A 26,012-nucleotide genomic window follows, 5' to 3' on the forward strand; every position below is an offset into this window, starting at 1 on the left:
CCAATTTGGAACATGGAGCAGTTTTTCCCTGGCCTTGGATTTTGTGTTGATTTTTAAAAATCTGTGTTGCGTCAAGGCCAGAGGGCTTAGTGGGAAGCGGCAGCCCTCAGTTCCTCAGCTGAACCTGTGGAGTTTGTATGTCAACAGAAGCATCGACTCGTGTAACGGGGATCTGGGGAGAGATCGGGGGAAAACAGAACACAACCAGGTAAGGTAATTATCCTCCAATTAGAAATAAAAATGAAAAAATTACCCCCTCCTCAAAGTATTGATGGCTACATTCCAAAAAAAGAAAAAGAAAAGAAAGCGACCGCAGTGGAGTGGAACCAGAGTGGCAGCTCTGGTCAGGCAGAAGAATGGCTTTAAATACCCCATCAAAATATGTACAGTTAAATAAATAGCTAAAGAGGTAAAAATGTATCAGCTTAGGAGGTGCTGGTTGAGAGTGGAGTTCTCAGTGTGTCCCCACTGCTCACAACTGTGTGCACGCAGGGCCAGGAAAAGGGAGGCTAACCCCACAGGTGTGTGACCGGTCAGCACCGGGCATGCTACTGTTTGCACTGGGTCTGACTCTCATGCCTGATGACTTCCCCAGGAGCCCCGCACTGAAAGCATGAGCACTTCTATCTCAGCCCAAATCTTTCTGTTTTTCCAGTATCTCTGCCTCCTTGGCTCCCTGCTCCTGCCTCACATTTAGCACAGATCTGTTTATGCAATTCTGCTTGTCTCAGAGGGGACTTCACAGCCAGAAAATACTGGAACATCAGACTCCCGCCTGGAGCCAGCGCCTTCTCCTCCCATCTTCCCTCCCCTCCTCCCTCCTCCCCTCACTCTGATCCTTGACGGAATCTTTGAAAGTCCTGGAATCACACCCCACAGCTGATGCCAAGATTGCTGATCCCAGAGGAGACCTCGCTGGACTCTCTGCTGATCTAGAAAATCTCACTGTTCTCTGGTCTATGCCCTGTATCTAATTTTAAAAGACAGCAATATTTTTCCATTCCTAAATGATCAATTCCAGTTTTTCAAGTCCATCGACAATGATTTGGCTGATTCTCAAAATACTATGTTGTATTGTAATAGAGCAGGACGCTGTGGGACCTTCCCAGAACAGAGCCTCCACTCCACGTCCATGCCTGAGTTTTGTCTGTAGAAAAATTTTAGACAAAGAATACATTTAATTAGAGAAGTGAGAAAATGTAGAAAGGAAAACAAGCAAGACAAAATAATAATATAATAGTTTAGCCGTTAAACAAAGTCAAGGACCTTTAGTATGTTATCAAGGACTACAGATAACATCCTGAGCTATGCCCTTTGAGCTGTTTTTCACATACTGAAACCCCCACCAGGTGGGAGAAGTTAACTCTATTCTGCCTACCAGCATGGAGACCCCAGACCAGTTGGAACCAAAAGAGTCATGATGTTGATTCCTGGTGACCTCACCACCAGCCGGTCAGAAGAATATTCACGAGCTGATCAGATACAATCCCCGCCCCCACCTCGGCTTTAAAAACCTTTCATTTCAGCACTAGCTCCCCGGATTCCTTGCTTGGAGCCTGAAATAAACACCACGCTTTACTTCACCACAGTCAGTGTCAGCACACTGGTTTTACTGCAGCTCTGAGGTGTGGAATTTATTCGAACTGAAGGTATCAGTGGTCAGCCATGATTTAGAAAAACGTGTTACTTCTCTCTCTCCACAGAAAGGATGGGAAGTAATGATGCCCCTGAAGCAATAAGCACAGTTAGTGCCCAGATTTTAGTCTAAGAATGAAAGTGTTAGTCGCTCAGTCATGTCCGACTCTTTACAACCCTATGGACTGTGGCCTACCAGGCTCCTCTGTCCATGGAAATCTCCTGGCAAGAATACTGGAGTGGGTTGCCATTTCCTTCTCCAGGAGATCTTCCCGACTCAGGGATCAAACCAGGTCTACCTGCACTGCAGGCAGATCCCTTGCCGTCTGAGCCACTAGTCCAAGAATCCCTCTCCATTAAAACCTTGATTCCTTGGCAAAGCAGCTGATTTGGGCCTGGAGCAGGGAAAACGTGAGATGAGCCTGGAAGCCTCTCAGTTCAGCAGCTACTTGCAGGAGTTTCTCAGTTAGCATGTGAGCCCCTCCAGGAACTGACACCAAAGCTGGCCATCCTGTTCATCTCACTTCCTGTGTTCTCTGTCGCGAGCTCTCATTCTGCAGAATCTGCATATTGGTGTATCTTTAATTTTGAAATTTTTTCCCACTTGTCAAAGCCTTCCTCACCTCATCTTCTCCTTTATGATAAATAAGGTTTTTGTTTGTTTCTGGCCACACTATGAGGCTTTTGGGGTCTCAGTTCCCTGATCAAGGATCCAACCTGGGCCCCCGGCAGTGAGAGTGCCCCAAGTCCTAACCACTGGACCGCCAAGGAATTCTCCAATAAATAAGGCTTTTAAAAAGCCAGTCACAGTCTGCCAGAGGATCTGGGCTTAGGCTCTGAGCTTCTTTTATGTTGTGAAGCCTGCAAAGCTTCCCTGTTAAAACTTTGCGTGAATGTTGAGACCAGAGCTGACTTGGGGCAATGTGTCCTTTTGCAGCCTGTCCTTCCTGTCCCAAGAGTCCCTCCCTCCTTCTTCTCCTGGGAAGGAGCCAATGAGGAGAGAGGGCTGGTGGTGAGGGGAGCACAAGGAGCAGGAATGGAAAACACACTTTTTCCAATGAATGCTGAACCTGTGATAGAAATGCTTTTGGCAGTGCAAATTGAATTGCATTCCTGACATGGGCTGGAGGCACCTTACACGTATCAAATGCACAGAACCCAAAAACGCATCCCCCAAGATTTTCCAGAATATTCTCAGGACACTACTCCCCCTTAAAATAAAGGGGGGGTCAGGGTCCTTTCCTCAGTATGGGTGCTTTGTTGTTGTCGCTCAGTCATATCTGACTCTTTGTGGTCTTGTGGATTGCAGGCAGCATGCCAGGCTTTCCTATCCATTACCATCTTCTGGAGCATGCTCAAACTCATGTTCATTGAGTTGGTGATGCCATTCATCCATCTCATCCTCTGTCATCCCCCTTTCCTCCTGCCTTCAATCTTTCCCAGCATCAATGTCTTTTCCATGGATGCTGTATGGACATCAAACTTTATCTCCAGACCATTATTTTCCATGTGTATCTGCTCTGAGGGTTTTTCCTGCTCCCTTGGCACATTCATCTCCATCTAATTCACATCTTATTGCCTGTCTTTGTGCTACAACCGTTGTCAGGTGCTGTAAGCATTCTGGGGCCCTTGCCGGCTTCCTGGGGTTCCAGGCAGTGGTTACAGCTTTTGTTTTCAGTCCGATGTGATTCAGGATCATGAACAGCTAGCTCATGGCCAGGAAGCTCCTTGCCAGTAGCTCCTAATTTACTGAGTTTGTGCAAACACTGTGACTTGGAAGTGAAGTAAAACCACTGACTTTCTCCCTGCTCTTTCTGGGTCCTCTGCATCACTGAGCAGCTGAATCAACACTGAGGAGGGCTGTTCCTATCCCCCAAGGCCTGGCAAGGACCCCACAGGCAGTTTCCCTCCCCTGCAGCATGGAGGCCCAAGACAGCCCTGCAGAAATGGCCCCTGTCGTACTTCTCACCCTCTTCCAGACAGCACTTCTCACATGTGAGAAACACATGGGCCATTTAAAGGGGGAAGATCATGCATAGTTGAGGGTCCCACTCAAAGGATGCTCTCTGAACAGCACTGCAGAAAAAACAGCATTTTGTTCCATAAAACTTCTGTTGCAAATTTGCATTTGCAAATTGTTTTACCTGCACATTGTTGTTTAGTCGCTAAGTCCTTATTGTTTAGTCACTAAGTTGTGACTGACTCTTTGAGACCCCATGGACTGCAGCTCACCAGGCTCCTCTGTCCATAGAATTCTCCAGGCAAGAATACTGGAGTGGATTGCCATTCCCTTCTCTAGGGGATCTTGCCAACCCAGGGATGGAACCCACATCTTCTGCATTGGCAGGCGGATTCTTTACTGCTGAGCCACTGGGGAAGCCTTCTATATACAACTGGAGTAATTTAGGACGTGCCTGCAGCCCTGGCAGTTGGGGAATGGATCGTCTTGTTTTTAGAATTGTTCTTCAAGGAGTTAAGAGGATTACACTCTTACCTCCTCTCTCTGCTTCTGTGTGATGGTATCTCATCAAACCTCTGTTGCCCAGCTAGTTTTTGATCCTCACAACCATCCCCAGAATCCGGAGGGGTACTCTGGGCTTTTCAGTAATGAGGGTGAGGCTCCCCCAGGGTCACAAGAGTGACCACAAGAGGCCAGGCCATGTGCATGGCTGTGTTGGAGGTCAAAGAGACAGGGCAGGCAGCAGAGAGAGCCATGGGGTGTCCTGGGGGCAACTTCATGCCATCCACGTCATCCACACCAGACCACCCAGAACAGAGCCAGGCTGCTCCCACCCTACCCAGACCAGAAAGGGAGAGGACAAAGCTGAGCTCTCCCCACCTCCAACCCCCTTGCTGAGCCCTGGAGACACAGGTCAGACCTGCTCCGGAGGAGGAACATTTTGTATCAGGTATGAGATTGTAGTGTTCCCTGGGGACTGAACTATTATTACAACAGGAAGTGACATTTCTCAGGTTGTCATTGATGGAGGCATAACCCAGCTGGAGGAAGAGATTTGATATCACATAGTTGTGTGTGTATGTGGGGTGACTGGAGATTTCAAGGCCCTCACATGTCTGTGTTGACAATGAAAACATCGTGATCATGTACTGAAGGATCAAGTCCATGGGATCTGGTGAGCATACTTACCTGGGCCTGCATGATCTCATGTTCCAGGTGTCCTCAGCCTGGAATGCAGGTCTGTCCCACTTGGTGGGTGGTCACTGCTGGACATGGTCTTGATCAATGGCCCTGTCTTCAGCCAGGTGACCCACGAGCACACTAAGCTCCATGGTTGACCAGAACCAAACGTTGTCTCTTTAGCCAAATCAGACACTGGCTTGTCCAGAGTCCTTCCTAGAATCAGGCTCTCAGCTCTCCCCCCTCCCCTTTATTTTAACTTTCAAAAAAGTGGCTTTAAATGTAGAATTACAGACACATTTTTAAAAATTGGAGCATAATTGCCTTATGATGTTGCGTTAGTTTCTGCTGTGCCACATCAGCTCTATGTATGTCCCCTCTATATATATGTCCCCTCCCTCTTGCTTCTCCCCTCTATCCTAACCCCATCCCACTCCTCTAGGTCATCACAGAGCACTGAACTGAGCTCCCTGTGCTAAACAGCAGCTTCCCACTGAGTGAGTGAAAACCGCTCAGTCGTGTTGGACTCTTTGCGACCCCATGGACTGTAGCCTGCCAGGCTCCTCTGTCCATGGAATTTTCCAGGCAAGAATACTGGAGTGGGTTGCCATTCCCTTCTCCAGGGGATCTTCTGGACCTCAGGATTGAACCCAGGTCTCCCTTATTGCAGGCGGATTCTTTACCATCTGAGCCACCAGGGGAACCCAAATCCTAACCCCACCCCATCCCTCTAGGTCATCACAGAGCACCAAGCTGAGCTCCCTGTGCTATACAGCAGCTTTCCACCACGGGCTATCTGTTCTACACACTGCAGTGTATATATGTCAGGCTACTCTTCCGATCATCCCACCTTCTCCTTCCCTCACTGTGTCCTCAAGTCCCCTCTGTCTGTCTGTGTCTCCAATGCTGCCCTGTAAATAGGCTCATCCATATCATCTTTCTAGATTCCATATATACACCTTAATATATGATATTTCTTTCCCTTATTTGAATGTAATACTGCACGACAAAGGCACCCACATGCTCAAACATAAGAGCCAAGCTAACCAGAGTGTGCTTTGTGAGTTAATTCCTGCAGAAGAAACTACACACACAGTCACACCCCACCACCCCCAATTATACTACTGGAACCAAAATAGTGGCGTTTTCAGTGGAGGGGTGGAACTCTAGATGATTTTTCTTCCTTTTTTTTTTTTAAATGTGGACCATTTTTAAAAGTTATTATTGAGCCTGCTACAGTACTGCTTTTGTTTTGACTTTTTGGCCATGAGGCATGTGGGCTCTTAGCTCCCCGACTAGAAATTGAACCTGTACCCCCTGCATTGGAAGGTGAAGTCTTAACCACAGGACCACGGGGGAAGTCCCATGCCTTCTTTTTATTAACATATATATTGTCTAATTTTTTATTTAGTGAAATTTTTTTCCTAATAAATGGTATTATTTAATGACATTATTCTCATTAGACCTGGAGGAGAAACTGGCAATCCACTCCATTATTCTTGCCTGGAAAAAATCTGTGGACAGAGGAGATTGGTGGGGCTATAGTCCATGGGATTGCAAAGAGTCAGACACGACTGAGTGACTGAGCACTTTCCTATTAGAGGAATTTTGTTCACTTTGCCTTGAAAGAGGAGCAGCATTTAAGTCCAACAGACGGATCCCCATGGGGTCAGCAAACCATCCCCTGCAGTGGACATCAGAGGAGATGGATGTTAACCTGAGTTCTGTTAAAGAAGGGTTTAAGGCACCCAGCTAATATTTGGCCCAGGGTACAGAATGCACAATTTTACCACTTCCCTGTGGGTTTGCTTTCTAGGTTTACAGTCATTTCTTGCTGTGAAGTTATGTCTTTACAAGGAAAAATTGCATTAAGATAATATTGAAGATTTCAGTCCATCACCTAAAGTGAGCACTGCCTTTTTGTGACATCATAACTGCTCGATGGAGACCCGATTATCATGTCACCAACAGAGGAAGAAGCCCGCAGGTAAGGAGGAAGCTGCAGGAGCAGATGAAGCCCCAGGAAACCAGGATGCCATCTTCATGCAAATGTCAAAGTTAATAAAGGAGAAGCAGGAGAGGGTGACAATTTCACTTTCATGGTATATCTGTCATCCTCACCACATGGGCTCACACTATTTTCTATGCTGCTGCTGCTGCATTTCCATTGATCCCTGGGATGGGATGATCCCCTGGAGGAGGAAATGGCAATCCACTCCAGTATTCTTGCCTGGAAAATCCCATGGACAGAGGAGCCTGCAGGGCTACAGTCCATGGGGCAGCAAAAAGTCAGACACGACTGAGCTACAACAAAGCCAACATGCTCTCCAATGTCTCCATCCTCAATGCAATGATGGAACACACTGGGACCACATCCTCTTTTCTGGTGCAGGGAGTGATGGTGAGGATGGCAGAGGCAGGGGCAGGGACACACGCTTGATGAAGCTGTTAAGGCTATTAGTCAATGTTTAAAGATAAAATGTAACCAGCAATATTTAATTAAGCTACTGTTTCCCCTAGATATAAGAGAGCTTTAAATATTTCGCTGCTGAAAGCAATTTTACTAGTTTTGTTTGTTCTTTTTCCATTATGAAGCATGCCATTTATTTTCTTCCTGTGTAGTATTTGGGTATTGTTAAAAGCACTGCATAAAAGGTAAAACCTCAAATAATGACAAGGCTCAGGGTTTAGGCCGTGGTTTCCAGTTGATGAAATATGCTGGCTCACTGAAGATTAAAATCAAAGACTCTTGTTTTCACCTTTAGGGTTGAGAATATTTTTACAAGTGAAGGTTCTGGGTGGATGAGCTCTGGTTAATTGACACTTTATTATATCTGTCCTTTAGATTAGGTCTAAGACACTTTTTCATTTAAAAGGTCAGATCTTAACAAGGACAGGAAAGGCATGTGGAATGTGAATATTTCTTTATTGTCCAAGAAGCTGGATCAAATGATGCACAAGTTTGCCAGTCACTCATTTCTGAAAGTGTAGGCCTCCTGCGAATAGCATTTTCTTTCATCAAAACTTTGTGCTGCTTCAGAAGGTAATTTCACTGTTGCCCTTCCTGTACACCTAAATTAGCCTAGCCTAGTAGGAGTGGCGAGTGGCCAAAAGGAGATACCCCTCGTCCAAAGTGAGTAGAGGTGGCCATGAGGAGATACTCCACACCCAAGGTAAGGAGCAGAAGCTGCACTTAGCTGGAGCAGCTGTGAAGAGATACCCCACTTCCAAGGTAAGAAAAACCCCAGTAAGATGGTAGGCACTGGGAGAGGGCATCAAAGGGCAGACAGACTGAAACCACAATCACAGAAAACTAACCAATCTAATCACATGAATTACAGCCTTGTCTAACTCAATGAAACTAAGCCATGCTGTTTAGGGCCACCCAAGATGGACGGGTCATGGTGGAGAGTTCTGACAAAATGTGGTCCACTGGAGAAGGGAATGGCAAACCACTTCAGTATTCTTGCCTTGAGAACCCCATGAACAGTATGAAAAGGCAAAAAGATAGGATACTGAAAGATGAACTCCCCAGGTTGGTAGGTGCCTAATATGCTACTGGAGATACATGGAGAAATAACTCCAGAAACAATGAAGAGATGGAACCAAAGTAAAAACAATACCCAGTTGTGGATGTGACTGGTAATAGAAGCAAGGTCCTAACCCTAACCCTAACCTTAACCCTCTGGAATGTTAGGTCCATGAATCAAGGCAAATTGGAAGTGGTCAAACAGGAGATGGCAAGAGTGAACGTCGACATTTTAGGAATCCATGAACTAAAATGGACTGGAATGGATGAATTTAACTCAGATGACCATTATATCTACTACTGTGGGCAAGAATCCCTTAGAAGAAATGAAGTAGCCATTATAGTCAAAAATAGAGTCCGAAATGCAGTACTTGGATGCAATCTCAAAAATGACAGAATGATCTCTGTTCGTTTCCAAGGCAAGCCATTCAATATCACTGTAATCCAAGTCTATGCCCTGACCAGTAACACTGAAGAAGCTGAAGCTGAACGGTTCTATGAAGACCTACAAGACCTTTTAGAACTAACACCCCCAAAAGATGTCCTTTTCATTATTGGGGACTGGAATGAAAAAGTAGGAAGTCAAGAAATACCTGGAGTAACAGGCAAATTTGGCCTTGGAATATGGAATGAATCAGGGCAAAGGCTAATAGAGTTTTGCCAAGAGAACGCACTGGTCATAGCAAACACTTTCTTCCAACAACACAAGGGAAGACTCTACACATGGACATCACCAGATGGCCAACACTGAAATCAGATTGATTGTATTCTTTGCAGCCAAAGATGGAGAAGCTCTATATGGTCAGCAAAAACAAGACTGAGAGTTGACTGTGGCTCACATCATGAACTCCTTATTGCCAAATTCAGATTGAAATTGAAGAAAGTAGGGAAAACCACTAGACCATTCAGGTATGACCCAAATCAAATCCCTTACGATTAAACAGTGGAAGTGAGAAATATATTTAAGGGACTAGATCTGATAGAGTGCCTGATGAGCTATAGGTGGAGGTTCGTGACATTGTACAAAAGACAGGGATCAAGACCATCCCCAAGACAAAGAAATGCAAAAAAACAAAGGCTCTCTGAGGAGGCCTTACAAATAGCTGTGAAAGGAAGAGAAGTGAAAAGCAAAGGAGAAAAGGGGAGATAGACCCATTTGAATGCAGAGTTCTGAAGAATAGCAAGGAGAGATAAGGAAGCCTTCCTCAGTGATCAGTGCAAAGAAATAGAGGAAAACAATAGAATGGGAAAGACTAGAGATCTCTTCAAGAAAATTAGAGATACCAAGGGAACATTTCATGCAAAGATGGGCCCGATAAAGGACAGAAATGGTAGGGACCTAACAGAAGCAGAAGATATTAAAAAGAGCTGGCAGTAATACACAGAAGAACTGTACAAAAAAGATCTTCACGACCCAGATAATCATGATGGTGTGATCACTCACCTAGAGCCAGACATCCTAGAATGTGAAGTCAAGTGGACCTTAGGAAGCATCACTATGAACAAAGCTAGTGGAGGTGATGGAATTTCAGTTGAGCTATTTCAAATCCTGAAAGATGATGCTGTGAAAGTACTGCACTCAATATGCCAGCAACTTTGGAAAACTCAGCAGTGGCCACAGGACTGGAAAAGGTCAGTTTTCATTCCAATCCCAAAGAAAGGCAATGCCAAAGAATGCTCAAAATACCACACAATTGCACTCATCTCACACTCTAGTAAAGTAATGCTCAAAATTCTCCAAGCCAGGCTTCAGCAATATGTGAACCGTGAACTTCCAGATGTTCAAGCTGGTTTTAGAAAAGGCAGAGGAACCAGAGATCAAATTGCCAACATCCTTTGGATCATCAAAAAAGCAAGAGAGTTCCAGAAAAACATCTATTTGTGCTTTATTGACTATGCCAAAATGTTTGGATCACAATAAACTGTGGAAAATTCTGAACGAGATGGGATTACCAGACCACCTGACCTGCCTCTTGAGAAATCTATATGCAGGTCAGGAAGCAACAGATAGAACTGGACATGGAACAACAGACTGGTTCCAAATAGGAAAAGGAGTACGTCAAAGCTGTATATTGTCACCCTGATTATTTAACTTATATGCAGAGTACATCATGAGAAATGCTGGGCTGGATGAAGCACAAACTGGAATCAAGATTGCTGGGAGAAATATCAATAACCTCAGATATGTAGATGACACCACCCTTATGGCAGAAAATGAGGAGAACTAAAGAGCCTCTTGATGAAAGTATAAGAGAAGAGTGAAAAGCTGGTTTAAAGCTCAACATTCAGAAAACTAAGATCATGGCATCCGGTCCCATCACTCTATGGCAGATAGATGGAGAAACAGTGGAAGCAGTGTCAGACTTTATTTTGGGGGGCTCCAAAATCACTGCAGATGGTGATTGCAGCCATGAAATTAAAAGACGCTTACTTCTTGGAAGGAAAGTTATGACCAACCTAGACAGCAAATTAAAAAGCAGAGACATTATTTTGCCAACAAAGGTCATCTAGTCAAGGCTACGGTTTTTCCAGTAGTCATGTATAGATGTGAGAGTTGGACTATAAAGAAAGCTGAGTGCTGAAGAATTGATGCTTTTGAACTGTGGTGTTGGAGAAGACTTTTGAGAGTCCCTTGGACTGCAAGGAGATCCACCCAGTACATCCTAAAGGAGATCAGTCCTGAATATTCATTGGAAGACTGATGGTAAAGCTGAGACTCCAATACTTTGGCCACCTGATGTGAAGAGCTGACTTATTTGAAAAGGCCCTGATGCTGGGAAAGATTGAAGGTGGGAGGAGAAGGGCATGACAGAGGATGATCATCAACTCAATGCACATGAGTTTGGGTAAACTCCGGGAGTTGGTGATGGATAGGGAGGCCTGATGTGCCGTGGGCCACGGAGTCCCAAAGAGTCAGACATGACTGAGCAACTGAATTGAACTGAGGTTCATGACATGAAAATAAACAAGTCTAAATTTCAGTGGCTTCGAACTTCAGAGTTCATTTCTGGTTCATTCAAAGTCTTTTACTGTCCAAAGGCAGGTGTTGTTGAAGTGAGGTTGAGGGATCAAGACTTTATCAGAATTGCAATCTATCTTCATACAGGCCACTCCCAGCCCCTCCCTGGGAGGCAAGAGATTGAAGAACAGATGAGCTTTCCACTGCCCATCACTTCTGGGTATGAATCTGTGACCAGATCTAGACATGGGGCCCCATCAGACTATAAGATGCTGAGAGGTGTACTTTTCTGTGTTATCATCAGGTAGGGTGTGGAAACAGACTTGGATACCATCTCTTCTGTATCAGCTGCTTTAGACGTTGTAAGAAGAAAATGTCTTTGCTGAGAAAATCTGAGACCTTGACATATTATTATATGTTCAGTGCTCAGTTGCCCAGTTGTGTCCGACTCTTTACTACCTGGACTGCCACCTACGAGGCTCCTCTGTGCATGGGATTTCCCAGGCAAGAATACTGGAGTGGGTTGCCATTCCCTTCTCCAGGGGATCTTCCCAACCCAGGGATTGAACCCATGACTCTTGCATCTCTTGCATTGGCAGGAAGATTCTTTACCACTAGCATCAGCTTGGAAGCCCATATTATATATATAATTATATATAAATATATACATATTATATAAATAACATAGTACATAGAATATATAATATGAAATATATATTTCAAGGTGTTCCTGAGAAAAAGAGGGGGTTTCCACTGCCAAAGAGGCTGAAGAACACTGAATTCTGCCTTTCACACTTGGTTATTCACAAAACACTCGGATGTATAAGGACCATGATCAAAAGCCTTTAGAGGGAGTCCCAGTTATGGGAACTTGAAGATGCCCATAGGTCCTCTAGGGAAGAACATCTGTAAAGCCGCACAGAAGTGTCTGAAATATCCATTTCAGGGTACCAGAAACCAAAGGCAGACAACAAGTTTAGATGCGTCCTTGAAAAAAGTGCTAGAGTTTTGAGAAAGCGTCTGTGGTCTTGTCACCCAGGGGTGGGCTGCTCTCTGACTCTCAAGGACAGCCGCTCTGTTGTCAGGATGTACAATCTCTGGGGGGGTTGGGGGGACTCCTGTGACTACTGGGGGGAATGTACACACTTTGTGGGCTGGGGGACCCCTGTGACTGCTAGTGGGAAGCTGAGGGCTTGGCAGGAGATGAATGAGGAGGGTAGAGACTGTCCTTGACCAGACTCCAGACAGCTTCCCCCAACTCTTCTCCTAATGCGGCCTCATCCTCAGGTCTTGTCCCTATCTCAGGCCTGCAGAGCCCAATTTTAGCAAGAAGCCTTCCATGTCAGGTTGGCACATACCCCCCACCTCCCTTATCTGATCACCCCCAGTATCTGATCAAACTCCTCATTCCCTACCATGTCTGTGGTGATAGCTGATCACTCTGGTTTATCTTCAGCAAGAAATCTGTTAAGTCAGTTCAGCAAAAATTCCCCCCACCCTGGTCTCTCAGTAATTTTCCAGCCACTGAGCCCCATGCCTGCCCCTTTCTCATAAAGCCCCGCCTGTCCTTGCTGTTTTTGGAATCGAGCCCAGTTCTATATCAAGGGCTCCTCCCCCCACCCACCTCACCATTGCAATAGCTCCTGAATAAAATCTATTTTTACCACTTTGACTCCTGTCCAGCTCTGGTTTCTTTAGCAAAGGACAGCCTGCAGCTTTAATAGCCTGAAATCAGAGACCTCAGTTAGGGCAAGCAGCAGACTTGTGAGAAATTTAACAAGGAAATTCCAGAAATGAGAGAGCTATAGAAGGGCTGAGGTGAGCCTCTACATACTCTTGAGTGACTGGAAAACTGTTCGGTGCAGAAAAGACTCCAGTGAGCCTGATGAAAAGTGAAACTTGAGACATAGCTGTAACTCGTAATGCATTCTCCAGCCCACACACCTGTCCTTCAGAGAGGACTTGAGTCTCACAGACACGAGGTCTGACGTGTCAGTGACCGCAGAGCTGTGTAGACACAGGAGCTGTGATTAGGACAGGCAGACAAAAAAAAAAAAACCTTAGTAGCGACATCGACTGAGTATCACAGAGGAGGCAATTCCAGGGTTTCAGTCCAGATGAGGAGGAAGAAGAATCACAATCTGAAGAAAAGTAGAACAGAATCTAGAATTGTTATAACGCATTGCCTAAAATGTCCAGATTCAGTGTAAAACTTTAAGAGACTGAAAAGAAAATAGGAAAGTATGACTCATACTCAGGGAAATTAAAAAAAAAAGGGAATATAAGCTGTCTCTGAACGGGCCCAGATTTGGGGTTTGGCAGACAAAGACTTCAAAGCCCCTTTTATAAATATGTTCAAAGAATTAAAGGAAAATATAACAAAGAATCAAAGAATCTCAATAATGAAGTAGAAACTATGAAAACATTAAAAATTAATCCTAAAGTTGAAAATATTTTAAAAACGAAAGAAATCACCAGGTGGGCCCAGCAGTAGATTTCAGACAGCCAAAAGATGAATCAAAGATTCATCAGTTCAAAGAATCGATGAATTCAAAGATTGCTTAATAGAAACTACCCAATATGAAGAATAGAATAAAAGAGGTTGAAAAAAATGAACAGAATTTTAGCAATCTATAAGGCAAAATCAAGTACACTAGGAGAGAAGAGGGAGAAAAAATAATTGCTGAAAACTTCAGAAATTACTTAGAAACAACCTGTACATTCAAGCTGCTCAATAACCCTCAAACAAGAAAAACAAAGAAATCCCCAAGTAGATCTTCAGACTTACCACTGTAGGCAAAGGAAAAAGAGAAAATTTGAAAGCAGCAAAAGAAGACAACATATAATGAACCATTGTTAAGATTAACATCTGTATTCTCAGACAATGCAAGCCAAAGGCCTTGGAATTGCATATCCAAAGTGCAAAGGTCAGCTGTGGACCAAGAATTCTTTGTGCAATGAAATTCTTCACAAATAAAGATGAAATTAAGATATTCTCAAATAAACAAAAGCTTAGCCCCAATCTACAGGATATTTTTAAACAATCCTTCAGGATGAAAGGAGATCGATACATAGGAATGCATAGAAAATACCAGAAATGGTAAACATGTGGGCAAATATAGGACTCCATAAAGCAGTAATCATAACATTGATCTTTTTTTAGGTAAAGCCTTCTCATATATGACACCAAAAAAGAAAAAATGCATGATAAAAAAACAAATAAATAAATTGGACTTTCTCAAATTCTAAAACTTGTATGCTTCAATGAACACCCTGAAAAAAGTGAAAAGACAGAAATAGAATAGAGACTATGAAAGAAAAATTAGAAAAAATGTAACTTTAAAAATGGCCAAAAGATCATGATAAGAATTTCTCCAAAGAATTTATTGCTGTTGTTTATTCGCTAAGTTGTGTCCAACTCTTTGCTACCCCGTGGATTGCAACACACCAGGCTTCCCTGTCCTTCACTATCTCCCTGAGTTGGCTCAAACTCACGTCCACTGAGTCAGTGATGCCATTTAACAATCTCATCCTGTCGCCTCCTTCTTCTCCTGCTTTCCGAGCATCAGGGTCTTTTCTAGAAATGGCAAATAAGCATAAGAAAAGATGCTCAACACCATTTGCCATCAGAGAAACTCAACTCAAAATCACACCAAGATACCACTTCACACTTGTTAGAATGGCATAATTAAAAAGACAGTTCTAACAAGTGCTGACAAGGACGTCAGAGATGGGAGCCCTCATACACTGTTGATGAGAATGTAGAATGGTGCAGCCACGGTAGAAAATAGTCTGGAAAACAGTTTCGCAAAAGTTTGAACATGGAATTACCACATGGCCCAGCAATTCTACTGCCCAAATTGTTCCCACCTCAGATCGACCCTAAAGGAATGAAAACATATCTCCACACAAAAATGTATACATAAATACTCATAGCAGAATCATAACAGTGAAGATGACTCAAACTGAGGAGTGGTTAAGTACAACATGTGGCATCTACAAAGGAGAATATTATTTAACAATAAAAAGAATACTATTTAGCAATAAAAAGCACTATAGCATGGGTGAAATTTGAAAACATGCTCAGTGAAAGAAACCAGTTATAGATGACCACATGTGGTATTATTTCCTGGGTATGAAATGTTCACAGCAGGCAAATCCAAAGAGAGAAGGCATGTAGTGATTGCCTGGGCTGGGGAAGGGGGAACTGGGCTGGAATAGGGAGTGATTCTCAGTGGGGCTGCATTTTTGGGTGGGGGGTAAAGAAGACATTGGGGGGCTCCCCAGGTGGCTCAGTGGTGAAGAGTCTGCCTGCCAATGCAGGAGACACAGGAGACATGGGTTTGATCCCTGGGTCGAGAAGATCTTGTGGAGAAGGAAATGGCAATCAGTATTCTTGCCTGGAGAAATCCCATGGACTGAGGAGCCTGGCGGGCTACAGTCCATGGGCTCACAAAGAGTCAGACACAACTGAGCACATACGCAGGAAGACATCCTAAAAGTGATTGTGATGATTGTCGCACAACTCTAAATGCACTAAAAATTATTGCATTGTTAAAAAGAAAAGCCAAGTGAGTACCTAGATGTGGTGTACATTTCACACTCTAATCGGTGGTATAGGGTCTAACTACTGAGCTCCAGATGTCCATACAGTGCACTAGGAGATAAGGACAGATAGACAGCCTTGTCCTTCGAAGAGCCCAGAGCCGGGCTTAGCACACGACAGGCAGGCAATCAAATTGACCGTGGACAAGTTTCAAAATAGAGAATTTAAAACAGAACAAATCCCATGCTTTCCTCGTGCTTCATTCTATCTCTTGTCTGTTCACTGATTGATGAAGACATTTCAGAATTCTTCTGCCCTCTGAACTTAATTGTATGAACTACATGAAGCCGAGGTTTCCAGGTGCTAGAACCCACGTACCACAGGGAACCTGTAATGAGCAAGACCTATGTGTCCAGGTGTGGAGGATTTTTCAACTCCCCAGGGAGTATTTTGGCTTGGATATTCTGGGTTGCTTTATGCATTTTCCAGATTGCATTGACCATAAATTACCATTGGCTTGGAGCGGTTCCCATTCTCCTCGGCAGGCTGCTGATCTAGATCGTAAATGCGCCAGCCTGACCTGAACTCACCGGCCACTGAAAACACAGCTGCTCACAAATGTGCCAACAGGCTGTGGCCACAGCAGGGGCCAAACCATGGGTCTAATCTCCATCAATTGCTCTTTCTGTGTCAGCTTGGAAGATGGTTCCCTCTGATCTGTTCCCTGTTTACCTAACTGCTCCCCGCTTCTCTCATCTAGGAGCCTTGACTAGGTCTTCAACAAAACCTCTTTCAACACTCATGCCTTCTTCTCATACAACTGCAAGGTTCTTTAGGAAGAGATGCCTCCCTTTAGCACTTCCCAAGTAGCTCAAATGGTAAAAAAAAAAAAAAAAACAAAAAAAAAACCTGCCTGCCAATGCAGGAAACGCAGTTTCGGTCCCTGGGTCAGGAAGATGCCCTGAAGAAGGAAATGGCAATCCATTCCAGTATTCTTGCCAGGACAATCCCATGAACAGAGGAGCCTGGTGGGCTACAGTCTGTGGGGTTGCAGAGAGTCGGAGCTGACTGCAGGTCTCTCATTATATGTTTCTGTACTGAGACTCACACAGCACTTTCTATACAATGAGCACAGGCAACGTAACTCTTGGTATAGCTACCACCAAGACACTAATTGGGACTTTAGAAAACAAAATGGACTTTTCCTGCCAACTATATCTGATAAGGCTTAGTGGTAAAGAATCTGCCTGCCAACACAGGAGACTTGAGTTACGTCCCTTGGTCAGGAAGATCCCCAGGAGAAGGAAATGGCAACCCACTCCAGTATTCTTGCCTAGAGAATCCCATGGACAGTGGAGCTTGGCATGTGAAAAGTCCATGGGGTCACAAAGAGTTAGACATGACTTAGCGACAGAGTATACACATTGCTGGTAAAAGTAGATTGTAATAACCAAAAGGACTGTGGGAGGAATTTAAAAAAAAGAGATTTCATAAAAAAAAAAAAAGAAACCTTCTGGGATGTGTCCAGGATGAATAGAAGTGATCCTTAGGTTTGGAGAGGAGTGGACATGTGCCACATTTTCTTGAAATTTCATCCCTAGAAATTCATCTTTTAGTTGAACACTTTTCCTACTGTGAAAATGTAAATTCACGCAAGATAGTGAGTACACTGAAGTCACATGGTTTTTACTATCGTAGTGTGGATTAGTTGACTGGTTTCTCACGTGACAGCTCACAACTCCTGAGAATTCGTTTTTGAAGACACAAAGACATGGCCCACAAGTTTGTTGTGGAGGCAGGTAAGCAGACCCAGCTGTGCAGCGATGGTGTAGGTGTGGGGTCCGCAAGTGGGCTGGGGTGCTGGCAACCCGTCGGAGGAAATAAGGGAAACAAGTGTCTCTCAGGAGAGGAGGCAAAGCGAGAAAAGAGGGGAGCGGGTGCTGAAAGGAAGGAGGAGGCACCCATCCCACAGCACGTGCGGAGAGGCCCGGGGCTGCTGGAGCACGCGCTGTTTGGGAAACACTCCATTGTATACCTGGCTGGCACGGCAGCCAAGGCTGCTGCCAGGTGTCTGATCCTGCTCACGGTGGCCCCGTCCTGCTGAGAGGTTCCTTCTTCAAGCTGTTAGAGTTTCCTTGAAGTTGGCTGAGGTGTCCTCCATGTCCCCAACCCTTTCTCCCCGCCAGTCCCTACCTACATGACAGAACTTCACTTTTCCCCCACATCCACAGCACCCCGCTTTCAGGACTCCGCCCTCCACTGTCTCTGCCTCTCCAGCAACCCGTCCCCTAATCAGACCACAAGGGCCTGGTGACAAAGCACTCATCTTCACAGACTCTGTGGCCAGCAGAGAGGAGACCCTCAAAAAATAATAACAAAAACAATTTTCTTAACAAACGAATACTATGTTTGTTTGAATTACAGTACTATGTTTACAAAAATACAGCTATGAATCAGTATTTCTCTGAGTAAATAAACCACTGAGCTTGAGAAAATTGTTCTCTCTCAAGGGCTTTGCCCCAGATGGGTTCCTCTCAGGGGTAGACAGTGATTTATGAAAGCAGGGGATTTCCACCAGGGGTAGGATCCCACTCTGTCTGCACGAATGCTCCACCAGGCCAAGAGGAAGAAGTGGGGATGTACGTGTTGCCTGGGTGACGGATAAAGCAACTGGGAGAAAGGACACTGAAACGTACTCAACACGCACACCTGACCATGAGGGACCTGGAGTTCTTCACAGAAGAGGCAGAGCCTGGGCAGGTGCTCAGCACCCACCAAGACCCACCTGCGACCAGCATCCTCTGGTGATAGGGGCATAGCAGGGTGGGATGCAGAGAGCCAGGGGGAGGGGTGATGGAGGGCACACAGAAATTGCACTTTCTGCTGTAAAGGGCCTTGGAAGTGAGATATTCCTGCCCCCCGCTCCCCCAGCCTCCCTGCCACCCTATTCTCCTAGAGAGTTCAGAATCCCTACACACAGACATTCTCAATTTCCAAAGCACTCAAGCGAGACACAATAGATCTTTCCCATCTGTAGTTTCATGGACGAATGATTCACGAAGCTGAAGGGCTCTTTGCCCAGCGCTTTGAAGAAGTTCCTTCTGTTCTTTGCCATACAACTGAAAATAAGGGCAGATCCACAGCTCTGCAGTGTACCTCGTGGGTCAGATGATGCTCGGCATTTCGGTCCTCTGGGCCCTTTCCATGTGAAACGGTTCTTGGCTAACACAGACAGATGAACTGTGGGCTCGGGGCTTGGTCTGGCAGCACTGTAGTCTCAAGGAACAGGGCACCGAGGCTGGATTCCTCCTGTGTCTTCCCTGTGAGGCTGGGGGGGTCATCCAGCTGGGAGCCATGGACCCGTGAGAAGGCCAAATCTCTCCTGAAACCAGGCTCCCCTGGGCTAATGGGGGGCCCTGTCTCTGAGACAAGCCTTTTCTGTAGGGGTTCCCTGCCCTGTCCAGTCTGGGAAAATCAAACCACACACTAGCAGACTACGGCACTAATAATATAGAGTGAAGGATTTCCAAATCTCCAAGGATAACATCCTATCAGGGATCATGACTAATTCATCCTTTTTTTGGAATGATTTTTAAGCTTGAAAACCTCTTAGATTTTTTTTTAATAGGATGAAATGATATAAAAGCAAATAAATAGGTACACAAACTGGAAAAAGTCATTTTTGCGTAAGGATTCAAATCCTGTATAATTTTTGTTTGTTCAGTCACTCAGTTGTGTCTGACTTTGTGACCGCATGGACTACAGCATGCCAGGCTTCCCTGTCCTTTACGATCTGGAGTTTGCTCACATTCATGTCCATTCAGTCAGTGATAATATCTAACCACCTCATCCTCTGCCACCTTGTTCCTCTATGCACAAACCAGTTTACTAGAACTCTAAATTAGCTAGAATTTTTAATATCCCAATATGTATATATAATCATGTGTCATTAATTTTGGTCTGTCTACATCTTTATCTAAAATGTGACAATGGCTGAATTTCTATAGCCCTCCATTTTAGAAACCTGGGATTCACTGATAAATTTACTATAAGCATCTTTTTCTTTGAACTAATCCATTTAAAAATAGCTTATACACATATTTAAAATAGCGTATGCATGCTTTTTTTTTTTTAACAAAATAGCTTATATGTACCCCACTAAGGGAAGTTTGATGGAAACAGCCACGTTTAGAAGGTGTGCAACACCGCAATGCAGTGCTCACACTGAACAGGCAGAGTGAGCACAGACTTCAGACTTAAGAAGACTCTCCACTTCAGACACCAGCCACAAGTTCCCGTGCTCCCAGGCCCCCCGCGCTTCTGACCAACAGGCTACAAAGACTCACAGCCCTCTCAGGTTCAATAACTCCCTGGCACAACTCACAAAATTTGGGAAAACATGATACCCGTGATGCCTGATTACTATCAAGAGCACAAATCAGAACCCGCCACAGCAAGGGACCCCTGGGGTGAGGTCTGGGAAGGTTCCAGTCAAGGAGCTTTGTAGAATTAAGGTACACTACTGAAAGTAGTAGGCTTCCCTGGTGGCTCAGACGGTAAAAGCGTCTGCCTCAATGCTGGAGACCCAGGTTCAATCCCTGGATCAGGAAGACCCCCTGGAGAAGGAAATGGCAACCCACTCCAGTACTCTTGCCTGGAGAATTCCTTGGATGGAGGAGCCTGGTGGGCTACAGTCCATGGGGCCTCAGAGTCGGACACGACTGAGCAACTTCACTGTTTCATTTTCACTGAAAGTAGCCACGAAGTTAAAAGACACTTGCTCCTTGGAAGAAAAGCTCTGACAAACCTGGACAAGCATATTAAAAAGCAGAGACATCACTTTGCTGACATAGGTCAGTCTAGTCAAAGCTATGGTTTTTCCAGTAGTCAGGTACGGATGTGAGAGTTGGACCATAAAGAAGGCTGAGCACCAAAGAACTGATGCTTTCAAATTGTGGTGCTGGAGAAGATTTTTGAGAGTTCCTTGGACTGCAAGGAGATCAAACCAGTCAATCCTAAAGGAAATAAAACCTGAATATTCACTGGAAGAACTAATGCTAAAACTGAAGCTCCAATACCTTGGCCATCTGATGCAAAAAGCCAACTCTTTTTGGAAAAGACCCTGATGCTGGGAAAGATTGAAGGCAGGAGGAGAAGGGGACAACAGAGGATGAGATGGTTGGATGGCATCACCGACTCAATGGACATGAGTTTGAGAAAACTCTGGGAGATGGTGAAGGAACAGGAAAACTGGCATGCTGTAGTCCATGGGGATCCAAAGAGTCAGACACAACTCAGCAACTGAACAATAATAAACAACCCTCCTGGCACACTGATGAATGGTCACCAATTAAGAAGCTGAACGAAGCTTGTCCAGAGTATTTATTCTGATTTCATTACATAGGCATGATTCCTTAAATGATTGATCCCAATCAGCCCCCTTGTCTGAACTGTGATTTCTACTTGAGGAATATACCCTGGGGGACAAGCCAAATATCTCACTGGCCCATGTGAAAGATGAGAACATTTACTTTTATCTCATTTTTTCATTTTGGTTTGGTAGTTTTTTTATGGTGTGCAGAAGATATCTATGTAGAGTACATTCACATACGTATAATGGAGCGATATACTCAGACACTTTAAATAATAAAAATTGTGTCCTACATCAGATGAAGAGCACTATTTTAGAGCTGGAGAAAGTAAGATCTCTCCAGGCTAAACTCATACATTTGGTTCCTCCTAATGAACTCTGATGTATTCCTCTCTAAACAGATGTACATCAAAACATACTTGTTTTGTTTTAACGAGGACCTCAGATCTTGAGAATAACATCAGGCTTAGCACTCATATCTTAGTGTTTAATGTTCATCCATACACTTGGAAAAAGAAGTTCTTTTTTCCCCACTCTGCTGTAGCAGTTTCCATGCTGGCAGATGCCGTCATACCATGTAATCTTTCCAGGAGGGAGGACCAAGACCGTTGATCAGGCTGGTCAGCACCTTGCTTTCTTCTCCTCTTGTTTTGGGGGCAGCAGTCAGTGTCTACACCCTGAGCACCCCAAGGAGATCCCAGAGTTGTCCTCAGGAAGCCGACAGGTGGTGCTGTGGTCCCGTGCTCGGGATGGGGCCTGGGCTGCAGTCAGAGCTTGTTCCCACAGGGAGGACAGAGGACACTGGTCACCCCTCTACCTGTGCACATCAGGAAAGGATGCTCTGCTTCACTGCATGGTGGAAATAACAGCAGTTCTCAAAGGCAGCCTCCACAGCTAGTAGAGATCAAGAAAACACTTTCATTTCCCCTTCAATGATTGACAGTAGCTTTCTTTTTGACTGGAATGCAGGGTTGGAAGTTACCAAAATTCCTAAGCCTGCAGGGCACAGCTGGCCGCGGGGGGAGGCCCCAGCTGGTAACTGCTGATGGTTACCTGGAGCTGTGCCTGCCATGATGACCTGGTAAATGGTCCAAGGGTCACTGGCCGTCCAGACGGCCCTGAGGTCCATCTCATTGGCAGCTCTCCCACCCCAGCCCCTCCCACCCCAGAGACACCACTAGAATCTCTCCTTCCTCCATCTACACACTAACAATGTACCTTTCCACGGCCTATTTGTCTCCAGTAATTGTAAAGTATTTGAATGAAGACTCCCAGAAACAAATTTTCCATGAAATTGAAAACCTTTTATCAACTTCAGTTTCTCTAAAGCTGAAATGTCTGTTAAGGTGTGTGTGGGGGGGGCTAGATGGGGGTACTGAAGGGTAGAGGGCACTTGGGCTCCCATAAAACCATTGGTTTTCCACCCTGGCTACACAGCAGAATCACCTGGGAAGATTTCTATGTCTGATGCCATAGGGACCCGCACCACGGCCACATTATGATTTTTGTGGGCCCTGCCTTCATAAAAATTATTGAAAATCATATTTTTACAACTGTGTTGGTATAAAGACAAATATGTTAATGTTTCAGGTTAAAAGCTTTCCTATGATCTAAAAGTTCATTTTGAAAAAATGTTTGTAGGTCCCTGGAAGTGCAAGGAGATCAAATCAGTCAATCCTAAAGGAAATCAATGCTGAATATTCATTGGAAGGACTGATGCTGAAGCTCCAATACTTAGGCCACTTAATGTGAAGAGTCAACTCACTGGAAAAGACTCTGATGCTGGGAAAGATTGAAGGCAAGAAGTGAAGGGGATGACAGAAGATGAGATGGTTGGATGGTATCACTGACTCAATGGACACGAGTCTGAGTAAACTCTGGGAGATAGTAAAGGACAGGGAAACCTTGTGTGCTGCAGTCCATGGGGTTGCAAAGAGTTGGACACGATTGAGTGACTGAACAACAACAACAAGTGTCGTGGGCCCACGCACAGTGCCATCTGTGTCCAATGGGTTAGTCAGTCCTGCCAGGAAGTGGACTTTCTCAGGGGAACTAAGGCTACAGTGTTTTCCTAATGTTCCAGCTTTTCCAGAGAAAAGCCAAGAAAGACACTCACTTCCAACCACTGCGGAAGGAATGCCTACTCACTGAATGGGTGACCAAGAGACCAGTTTCCTCTGGTCCCCACAGAACACAGTCAGCCAAGGTCAGCCTGAAAAAAATCTGGCAGAATAAAGCATCACTAACTCCATCATCATCCTGCCTCTGGGATTCTGACCCCACCTGCCTAATGAGACAGCCCCAAATCTTAGAGCAGAGGAGCAGGAAGCCATGTCCATCCGTCTCATTTCTGGTTTAGGAACAGCCCTGTTGCTAAAGGCCTGGACCAAGGTCATGGAGCTGCTGGAGCCAGAGCATGCCTCCACATCTCCCTGCAGGCCTAGAGGGCAGAACCTGAGCTGCAGGCCAAGTGTGCTGAGGATGGAACAGGCCCATCACTGTGCCCCGAGGCTCACTGGACCTGGCATCTCATCACACGTGCCATTCGAGCTGAGTTTGAATAAAGGTTCCTGGGTTGCCATGGAGATGAGTTTGGGGGCTGAGAGGGCACATGTGTGGAATTGGAGGGGAGTTCGTGTCCTGCAGTGCCATTTATTTAAGTGTTTTCCATTAGGAATTAGAGCATTAATTAATTGAAAACACCTAGTCACTTTCTTGGCACCCTTTGTGCAAAGGCAGCCGGAAGGCAGGGCTGAGTGCTTCACAGGCTTTTCCCTTCTGTGTGCACCCCCTGAAAGCCACTTACGATTCTTGTCCACAAGACCTGCATTCCTAGTTTCCTCATAGTCATCAAGTTAAACACTGGGGTTGGGGCATAGATAAGACAGAGCTGGAAATGGAAGCAGCCAAGAAAGTGCAGGAAAGGGCTGTGTGGGAAGTAAAGCTTACAAGTTGATGACAATGTATGTTTTCCTTGGTAGGGGTCACTTCTGAGCACTGGAATCAGTACAGCTTGGACCAGCCACTCAGAGCCCAATACTGTTTGCTGGTTATTATGGTTTCTCACCAAAGCTATGCCCAGCCACATACAGCACAGAAATATTTTAAAAGCCCTTTATCTCTTTGATATCTTGCATTACTATTTTAAATCACTGCTTAGAGGAATATTGAAGAGAAATATACCAAAATGTTAACAGGATTTGTGCCTGAGTGATGGGATTTTTAATAGTTTATCTCTCATATTTTCAACTTTTTATTTTGAATTAGATTCACAAGAAATTGGAAAAATAATACAGTGTATCCTTCACCCAGCTTCCCCCAACAGTTACATCTTACATCATAACCATAGTTACAGTCACCAAAACCAGAAAGTTAACTACAGATCTTAGAAGATTTCACCATTCTCTAACACATGCCCTTGTGTGTGTGTTTCTATGCAAATTCATCACACAGAATTGTGTTCTCTTGTTTTAAAAACTTTTTATAATGAAAAATGTATTTGTCTTGTTATAAAGAGAAAGGTTTTACTTTTAAATCTGTTTCTGGGAATCCCAGAAAAAAACTCAATATGTAAATTGCTAGGCACAAAAATATTTCCTGTTAAATTATTTATAAACAAATTTAAACCACTTACATGTCCAACTTGACATAATTGAATTGATTTAACTGGAGTACATTTGCTTAATGGATATGGTGCAACCATATGCACTGTTTATGAAAAAGGATGTGATGACAAGCAGGTGTCTGCTGCTGAAAAGGAGCAGGAGCCTATGGTCCTTCCCTCCCATATCCTCTTCCTGCCTTTTTTCTGTAGAAAAACTTTAGCCAAAGCATAAGTTTCATCAGAGAAGAAAATACAGGAGCAAAATAAACCAGCAAGCAGGACAAAATAATAATAGTTTAGTCCTTAAACATAGTCAAGGACCTTTAGTTCCTCCTCAAGGGTTATAGATAATATTCTGAGCCATGTCCTGTGAGTTGTCTTACAGATACTGAAACCCTGACCAGATGGGAGAAGTTAATCACATGAAGGCCAGATTGCATCCATGACATAAGCTGCCGCAATTCTGAGAGCTGGCCTCAAGGAAATGGAAACAAGCAGCTTGGAATTGAAGACTAACTGTACCTAAAGCATTCAAGGTGACATTGATCAGACCACCAACGACCAGTTTCAAGATGACAGTCAGAGCTGACGGTGCTGTTTCTGCCTGGAGCCCCCTCCCTCCACCTATGAAAGCTCTTGCCCCTTGCTTATCAGTTGGGGAGGAGAGTTGGCCTTTGGACAGATGTCCACCCTCCCCCTCCCACCTCCCCATACCCTCGGGTTGCCAGCATCCAAAATAAAGCAAATTTTCTTTTCTACCAACTTGGACTCTTTATTGGCTTTTGAGCGACCAGCAGCTGGACTCCACTTTCAATAACAATGAGGTTGAATGAAAGCAAGATATTAATACAAAACTGTTCAACTGGATGATAACTGTGGAAAGAGATCAATGCACCAGAAGTGGGGGAGGATGGTTGGGGGGATGGGAGGCCAACATACTAAAATCGTTCCTGTCCATTTTCCTCTATTTTCCAGACTTTCCTTCTTGTGAAGGACTTTCAAATATTGCACCAGTGTGCATCACTGGTGACCTTACTAAAGTACAGATTCTGATTCAGTTGGCAGGGCCAAGCTGCAAGCATGGCCTAACGTATTAGTTTCTAACAAGCTCCCAGGTGATGTTGATCCTGCTGTTCTGTAAGCCACGCTGTTCAGTGATGGATTATAAGAAAACAAGCCCTTCAGATATAAAGTGCTTATATTCAAAACTGACCTCGAATGCCAAAGCA

The 26,012-nt window shown here is 44.6% G+C and overlaps 1 long non-coding RNA gene across 1 annotated transcript; it reads left to right on the forward strand.

Annotated features, from left to right (window-relative positions):
- Positions 1-25,541, forward strand: LOC112448780 (uncharacterized). Its single transcript, XR_003037177.2, has 3 exons — positions 1-208; positions 6,591-6,761; positions 22,821-25,541. It is a non-coding gene; the product is annotated as an uncharacterized lncRNA (long non-coding RNA).
- The last annotated feature ends 471 nt before the right edge of the window (positions 25,542-26,012 follow it).

This window comes from Bos taurus, chromosome 11 (genome assembly GCF_002263795.3).
Source record: "Bos taurus isolate L1 Dominette 01449 registration number 42190680 breed Hereford chromosome 11, ARS-UCD2.0, whole genome shotgun sequence".
Lineage (NCBI taxonomy): Eukaryota > Metazoa > Chordata > Mammalia > Artiodactyla > Bovidae > Bos > Bos taurus.